This window comes from Colobus angolensis, unplaced genomic scaffold, assembly GCF_000951035.1.
Source record: "Colobus angolensis palliatus isolate OR3802 unplaced genomic scaffold, Cang.pa_1.0 Scaffold224, whole genome shotgun sequence".
In the NCBI taxonomy this organism is placed as follows: Eukaryota; Metazoa; Chordata; class Mammalia; order Primates; family Cercopithecidae; genus Colobus; species Colobus angolensis.
Window position 1 is genome coordinate 3,619,941 of NW_012115422.1, and position 7,883 is coordinate 3,627,823.

The following is a 7,883-nucleotide window of genomic DNA, read 5'->3' on the forward strand; positions in this document are numbered from 1 at the left end:
TCACTCATAAGTGGGAGTTGAACAATGAGAACACATGGACACAGGGAGGGGAACATCACACAATGGGGCCTCTCAGGGGGTTGGGGGCTAGGGGAAGGATAGCATTAGGAGAAATACCTAATGTAGATGATGGGTTGATGGGTGCAGCAAACCACCATGGCACATGTATACCTATGTAACAAGCCTGCACATTCTGCACATGTATCCCAGAACTTAAAGTGTAATTTAAAAAATAGAGAATAATATAGGAAATTCACTGATTTAGCAGAAATCTGTGGCGCATACACTGGCTCAGAGAACATGGTTGTTGTTGTTCCTCCTCCCCCTCATCTTCTAGAGACTGTGTGCACACTCCAACAAATGAAAACAAAGACCTTAATAAGAAATTTTCCGTATTGGTAATATGACAATTCTGAGTAGGAAAGAAAAAAAAACCATAATGGCACATTTCTATGATACTCTTTAGCACACTGATTCTTTCTGCCCTGGATACAAATCCTGCATTAAGTGACTATCATTCTTGCTGAACCTTCGCTCAAAACATCTTCTGAAAAACGGTCTTTTCTTATGGTCCTTCTTGTAGTTAGAAACTATATCTTCTAAAAAAATTCAAGAAGCAAGTCAAAGCAATTTTTTAATTTACTGTTTGCAAGGATTGGGTTGGGTCACTCCAAAATATAATCTTTTTTCTTTTCTTTGTCAGCTCTATAGCCTAGGCAAAGTGCTTCTTTTCTCTCCAAGTACATGTCATTGAAAAATTTGCCACGAGATTCCTAAAACCTGGGTCTTATGCTAAAGTGCACTCCTAGCAGTGCAGACAAAGGTAATGATTTAGAAAATCTCTCAGTGATGTAGATGAGAATGAGTGTTAGAGCAATTCCTGGGCAGGAGAAAAAGACTCCGGTACTTACATAATCCCAGTGTGCACACATGGCTTCTGCTACAATTCTTTTCTGTTAAAACTTACCTGGCTTTGCACAAGACCTCAAATGCGGTGAATTCTAGATAACACCTAATATTTATTCATGCCATTGTCAAGAGCATCTTTGCAGTTCTTGCCAAGGTCTGTCGTTGAATATGTTTATCCAGCTGCATGGCAAAAACATAATACACAGTCATCATTTTACTCAGTCACCTACTCAATATTTTCTTCTATGATTAAATTAACTCATAAATATTACACTTTTAATGCGAGAAAGCCATGGTTCATCCAGCCAGTTGAATAGTTGTTTGTCCATTATCTAATGTTGCTGGGCACTCAGTCATTTCATTATGGAGTTTGAAATAACGAAAATCATTGCATTTACTTAACATGCACAATAAACAGACCAGGATCCCTCCAAGAGCTCCTTTATTATGCAGTGCAAGGCCATAGAGGAAATTTTGTAAGCAGCACAAAGAACTGTGGGGGCTGTGTTGGAAATGATTTTGGTGTATACAAGCAAATCTGCTCTAATTGTCTAAAGCCAAGGACAGAAATGCTGGCTCGATTTGCAGCTGGCACAATTTCTGGCTCAAGCAAGTAGAACTGCAAATAAACACACACATCTTGATTTTGCTTATACCCGATTCACTACCAGATTGTGCCCAGGACCCCTCTACGCTATTTCCACGCACTATGGCATTTTTGAGACCTCTTCCTCTAAATATCCAAACCCAGTCTGGTTTTTTAAAGCAACCTACAGCAGGTCTTACACATTAATCTCCATAGTGTAAAGATTGAAGCTTGAGGACAAGAATCTGCCTTTGCCCTCCAACACCAGCCCTAGTGACAATAGCATAATATGCATCCACATGGATACCCAGCCCTAGAGACAAGAGACACATTCCATAGGACCATTATGAAATCACCTCCTGAATGGAGTCTTTGTAGCTGGCACTGCAGGGCAGTTATCTTTTCTAGAATTATATCCAAATTTTGCTCAATCATTCTGGGAATAGCCTTGGTTAGCAATTGCTCATAATGTCAATGCTTTTGGAAACTTTTTACTGTCATTTTATTGTTTTTATTTCAAAAATAAAACTTAAAGGAGCTTGAAAAGTAGATTTTTAGATGATCACACAAAGGCCTGATTTCAGTAGTTTCAGTTCTGTGCATTTTACTTTATGTGCACCCACTGAAATTAGCCAAAATTAATCCATATTTGAACAAAGACTATGGATACAAATGAGCCCTAACTTCTGAGACTACTCAGTGCAGTGCACTAGCTGAAGCGTTTGGAATGCATTGGCCCTGGGAGGCGAGGAAGTTATAGCAAACAACATATGGGCTCTAAAATCTGGAACTATCCAAGACAGAACAAGAGAGCTATTTTCACTTTCCTTGTTCCGTTTTTTTCCTCTAGAAGATGAATGATTTCCAATCACATTTTACTCTCATCTTTAGAGCTGGATCCTGAAAGAACCAGGTTGTTTTAAAATGGCTGGTGAGTTTGCAGGCCTGTCTGATGATTACCTCATGCATTTGTGTCATCTGCTTTCCTTGTCGTGTGAAAACACAGTGAGGAAATGTGTAAGTCCACTGAATTGTTCCCGACTCTTTTATTCACCTTTCAGCGTGCTAGTTCCTTCCCTTGGCATTGATATCATTATGCATTTGTCAAAGATAAACTGTCACTTTAGGGCCTCTATTATGTGCAAGAATTGGCAGCAAATTTTACCACTGGGATTTGCTTATATCCTCTGTATGTTATTGTACTTCTTTGGCATTCAGTAAATTCCATGCACCCACTTCTTTGATGTTCATTCCAGCCCCTAAATGTGGAAACAATGACTAAAATTTTGGATCAAAGCATCCCATAGATGGCAAGCAACACAGCTCTCTGATAATTCACTAGAACAGAGAGTATCTCCCCTCCCCCACTAAATCTAGGCCAGTAGTCCTCCAAGAACAGCTCTGGCTTCCCCAGAGCTGCAAGGGCATGCGAGGAAGTTGAAGAAAACGACTCCAGGGTTTTAGTAAAAGGAAATCAACTAAACTGGATAGCTCTTTGGAAGCTCCCGGCCATTTCTAACTATAGGGAAAGCAAATCTTTTTTCCAATTCCTTCACCACGTTCTTTTTCCTGGTCCTGCTCTAACTAGCACTTGAACTGGGCCAGCCTTTTTTCAGCTTGCAAAAAGACCTATTTTCTCTATCATGTCAGCCTCACAAAATGGCCCAGATTTTTTTTTTTTTAATGAATTTTCAAAAGGAGAGTTAAAGGGTCCATGAACTGAGGAATTTTTTTAGTAATTGAATAATCACAGAACTACCAAAATCTGAACTAGTAACTTTTGCAAACTGGAATTAACTGTCTGGAACACACTTTCAGTGTGTACTTGTGCTTTACTCCTGGGATGCCTGTGCAAATAATTACTTGATTCAATTTATTTCACAGGTCAACTCTGACTCATAAAAGTATTAAAGCAGGTAACCCCCCAGGGATGCCAGGAATACAGATGAGCAAATAGATATAAAACTGTTGTAAGCAATTGGCAGGGGTTGGGGGTGGGTATTTTATAAATCTAGGTTATTTATGGTTATGTTTTCACTTCACACCATTTAGTATCCAAAATGTGCTAGTTATAATTAATATGCAATGCTGAGAGCTATTATGGGAGTACCATATTCCTTTTAAATATAGTGAAGAAAATAATTGTTTGAGGAATCTCATCCTGTGTAAATTAGAAGAATTCCCAGTAGAGTGGCATAATTGAAAATTGGGCTGACTGCACGGAATGGGGAAGAGTCATCTTAGCACGACAGTGCATGTTCCATCGAAAGGTAGCGTACCAAGGTGGCGACTGACAGCTCTTAAAATAAGTTTCAGATTCTCTCTCTAGATAGGAAGTTTTTACTGCCTGACATATGCAATAGTGACATCCAGTGGTTGTAGAGATAATTACAAGTGTATCTTATTTTAAAATATATAATGTTTTATGTTAGAATCAAATATTCTGTGTTGTCTAATATTGTCTATATTTTGTATTTGGAAATATGCAAGTCAATAATTCAAGCTAGATACCAAGTAATGAAAAATGCACTCTGTTTATCTACTAAGCAAATTCCTAAGTCTTGTTATTGTTATCTTCCTGTCTTTTAATTTTACTAAAATTACAGTAAGTCTACTCTCCAAGGGTCTCTCTGGCCCTCCTAAGCACACCTGTATGTTTTTACAGGCATAAATGGGATGGTGTGCATACTACACAGACAGCAAAAATGGGAACTGCATTTTACCAGTAAATACTGGAGAAAAGGCATCTGCGATCCTGACATGTTCATTGCTGCAGAATTGCTCTAAGAAGTTCATTAAGATATTTTCTAAGTCATTGAAGAGAAATAAGGATTCAGAAAGAAGGAAGGAAGGAAAATAAAAGGAAAAGGAGGGAAAACGGAAGGAAGGAGGAAGGAGGGAAGGAGGGAAGGAAAGAAGGAAGGGAAGAAGAAAAAAGAAGGAAGGAGGGAAGAAGGGAGGAAAAGGAAGGAAGGAGAGAAGAAAGATGACTACACATTGATCTTTATTAAGGCTTGGCAATGGAGATATTAGCCTCCTAAAGAAAGTATAGGTGGTTGTTTTTTTTTTTTTTTTTTTTTTTTTGGAATCTCGCTCTGTGACAAGGCTGGAGTGCGTGGAGTACAGTGGCATGACTTCAGTTTATTGCAACCTCCGCCTTGTGGGTTGAAGGGATTCTCCTGTCTCAGCCTCCTGAGTAGCTAGTACTACAGGCATGTGCCACCACACCCAGCTAATTTTTTTGTATTTTTAGTAGAGATGGGTTTCACCATGTTGGCCAGCATGGTCTCGATCTCTTGACCTCATGATCCACCCACTTCGGCCTCCCAAAGTGCTGGGATTACAGGCATGAGCCACTGTGCCTGGCCAAGAAATTATTGTTTAAAATTGCACTTCAACTGCCAGGAAATTAAGGCAAAAATAAAATTTTTTCACTAAAAAATAAATCCTGCTGGCACACCTGTAGTCCCAGCTACTCAGGAAGCTGAGGCAGGAGAATCAACCACTTGAACCCAGAACTTCAAGGCTGCAGTGAGATGTGATCACTCCACTGCATGCCAGCCTGGACAACAGAGTGAAATCTTGTCTCAAAAAATAAAAATAAAAAATTGAAAACAACTGCTACTACCAGAAAGTACCTAGAACAGGGCCACTTATAGGAACATGCGTCAAAAGCATCTCTGTCCTCCATGATGAGGAAGAAATTTAACAGAAGCCTGTGATGTCATATTGGCCTGTATGTCAATACTGAGCACACCAGGTGACTGCACACCAACTTCCCAGAAGCCACACCAGACCTTAGAATCCCTAACTGTTGGAGGGTTTCTTCCCTCAATCACCTGCCTTTTTGAAGCTGGAAACCATCATTCTCAGCAAACTAACACAGGACCAGAAAACCAAGAACCACGTGTTCTCACTTATAAGTGGGAGTTGAACAATGAAAACACATGGACACAGGGAGGGGAACATCACACACCAGGGTCTGTCAGGTGGATGGGGGACTAGGGGAGGAATAGCATTAGGAGAAATACCTAATGTAGGTGATGGGTTGATGAGTGCAACAAACCACCATGGCACATGTATACCTATGTAACAAACTGCACGTTCTGCACATGTACCCCATAGCTTAAATAAATAAATATTCTCAGAATGGGAAGAACTTAGAGGCACCCTCTTCCATTTCTTCCTTGCTGGAGGAGAAGAAAAAACCAACAAAACAAACAAAACATCAACTCCAACAGAAGGTACTAAAATCGATATGTAACTCCATAAACACACACACACACATACACACGCACACACACAGAAAATGTGTTGGATTGGTAGAGCATGTGTGCATGAGACCTGTTATTTGCATTAAGCAAAGAGCCCTAGGACAAAGAGAAAGGAATAGCCTCCTTTCACTCTGAGAAATGATTCCCATTTGTGTCAGTGAGAGTTAGGGGAGAGGTGCATTGAGACAGAGCAGGTGATTCGGCAGCCTTTAACCAGGTTGGTTTGCTTTTACAAGGACTTTGAACTGCAAGCTGGCTTATGCAGATACTAAAGTCAAAGAATGCCGCCCTCCTATACACACTGCTCTCGGAGTACCTTCCCTCGGAGATTGCTCTGGCTTCTTGCTTCTCTTAGTCATTTTCACAGCAGGACTTTATTGGGATATATGGAAGATTAGCATGCCCGGGTCTCACCTCTCCCTTTAATTCTGCAGGAGTCTGGCTGGGCTAACTGTTATCTTGTGCTCCCTGGAACTCTGGCTGGATGATTTCTGAAGTTGAGCTGAAGCCCATCTAGAGGGAAGGTGAAACTTCCCGTCAGCATGCAGGGCCTTCTGCACCGACACTGCCACAGCCACCGCATTACCAGCTCCTGCCAGTCTGAGGAGCAAGAGGCTGGCATGAAGAATCAGTTCCATTCTTTCCTCCCTACATTTAGAAAAAGCCTGTTTTGCAAAGCTTTCTTCAGTGTTTCAAGACAAAAAAAAAAAAAAAAATTAAGCAGTTGCACAACGTGCATATCTTCTCCTGGCCTGCAGCTCCAAGTATAGTTTTACTATGGTATATAATCTAATAATCCATTTAATTTCTTTAGAGAGATGTTATATATACAGGTGGCATTTGGATGGAATCACATGCCATAAACCTGTCTGCTCCTATCCAGGTTCAGAATACAGAAGAAGAATCTGTTTTACAGGCCTTCTAGAATTTTTACATGGTCAATTGGCTGGTTTTTGTATTCTGGAACATATGAGAGCATCTGCAGGGAAAAATATATATAAATCCTATAAAATGGTGGCAGGACTTCTGATTTACAGATAGTGCTGGTTTGAATTTTCACAAAAATATTTAGCTATAGGACAATGTATTAGGCATATTCTTAAAGGTAAATAACTGCAGCCAATAAAAGTTCGGCCTATAAAGGGTCCTATCTTCTACTAGTTTTCTGCACCGAGAATTACTACCAGTATAATCATGGCTCCCTGCACACTAATATTTCCTCTGATACAGTATGATCAATGTTGTGGAAAAACATTTATTATATTTCTTCTAGCTACTTAAAGGCATTACTGAATTATGGGCATCACAAAACGAATCCACTGTGCATTTTTTCTTTATGTGACGTTTTTACAATCTTCATTTTCTGCTTTGCAGCCACTGAGCTATAGAGATCCACACTTCGTCCCTCTTACAACTGCCACTGGGGCCACCCTCTCCTTTCTGCTTTATTACGTCTGAAATGCACTTCATATGATAACATTCCTTTTCATTCTATACTGGACTCTCATTTGAAAGGAAGAAGTTATGAAAGAAATTAAACAATCAGTGTTGTTAATAACAGTTCTTAATCTCCTTACTTAACGAAGGTTATGAAGTTTAGACTGAGAAAAGGACAAGGGGAGGAGATGGTATTTTACAGATCATTCCAGAAGAGCTGATGAACTCTGAATGGGTGTGGGTTTTGCAGTTTTGACATTTAACGATTTTATTAACATCTTTGCTTCTTATGCACCTTAAATCCACAGGATATGCAGCTGGGAGCGAGTGTCCAGCCAACAGCCCGTGTCTCAGGCCCTGCCAGGGGATGAATCAATTAGCAAGAGAAGCAATGATGCAAATACTCCGAGGTCACTTGGGATGCTGTTTGCCTTTTTGATAGAGAAAGCACGCCATAAATAACATCACACCTCAGGAAATCATTCCAGGAGGCCTCGATGCCGGCAGGGCTGCTGCCGGGGACGGAAGGAATCGTTTGCTCATTGTGTATATTTCCCCCAGCTCAGTCAATGGGAGATTTGTAGTAAAATCAAAGTATTTAAAAGGAGGACAGTTGTGGTAACAGAGGCATGTTTAGTAATTTTTTTAGTACCAGAACCTGTGATTTATGACCCAGA

General features: G+C 40.2%; 1 long non-coding RNA gene across 1 annotated transcript; it reads left to right on the top strand.

Annotated features, from left to right (window-relative positions):
* Nucleotides 1-5,913: 5,913 nt before the first annotated feature.
* On the top strand, nt 5,914-7,532 carry LOC105513173. The gene is made up of 3 exons (XR_001001956.1): nt 5,914-5,963; nt 6,204-6,533; nt 7,515-7,532. It is a non-coding gene; the product is annotated as an uncharacterized LOC105513173 (long non-coding RNA).
* Nucleotides 7,533-7,883: the final 351 nt, after the last annotated feature.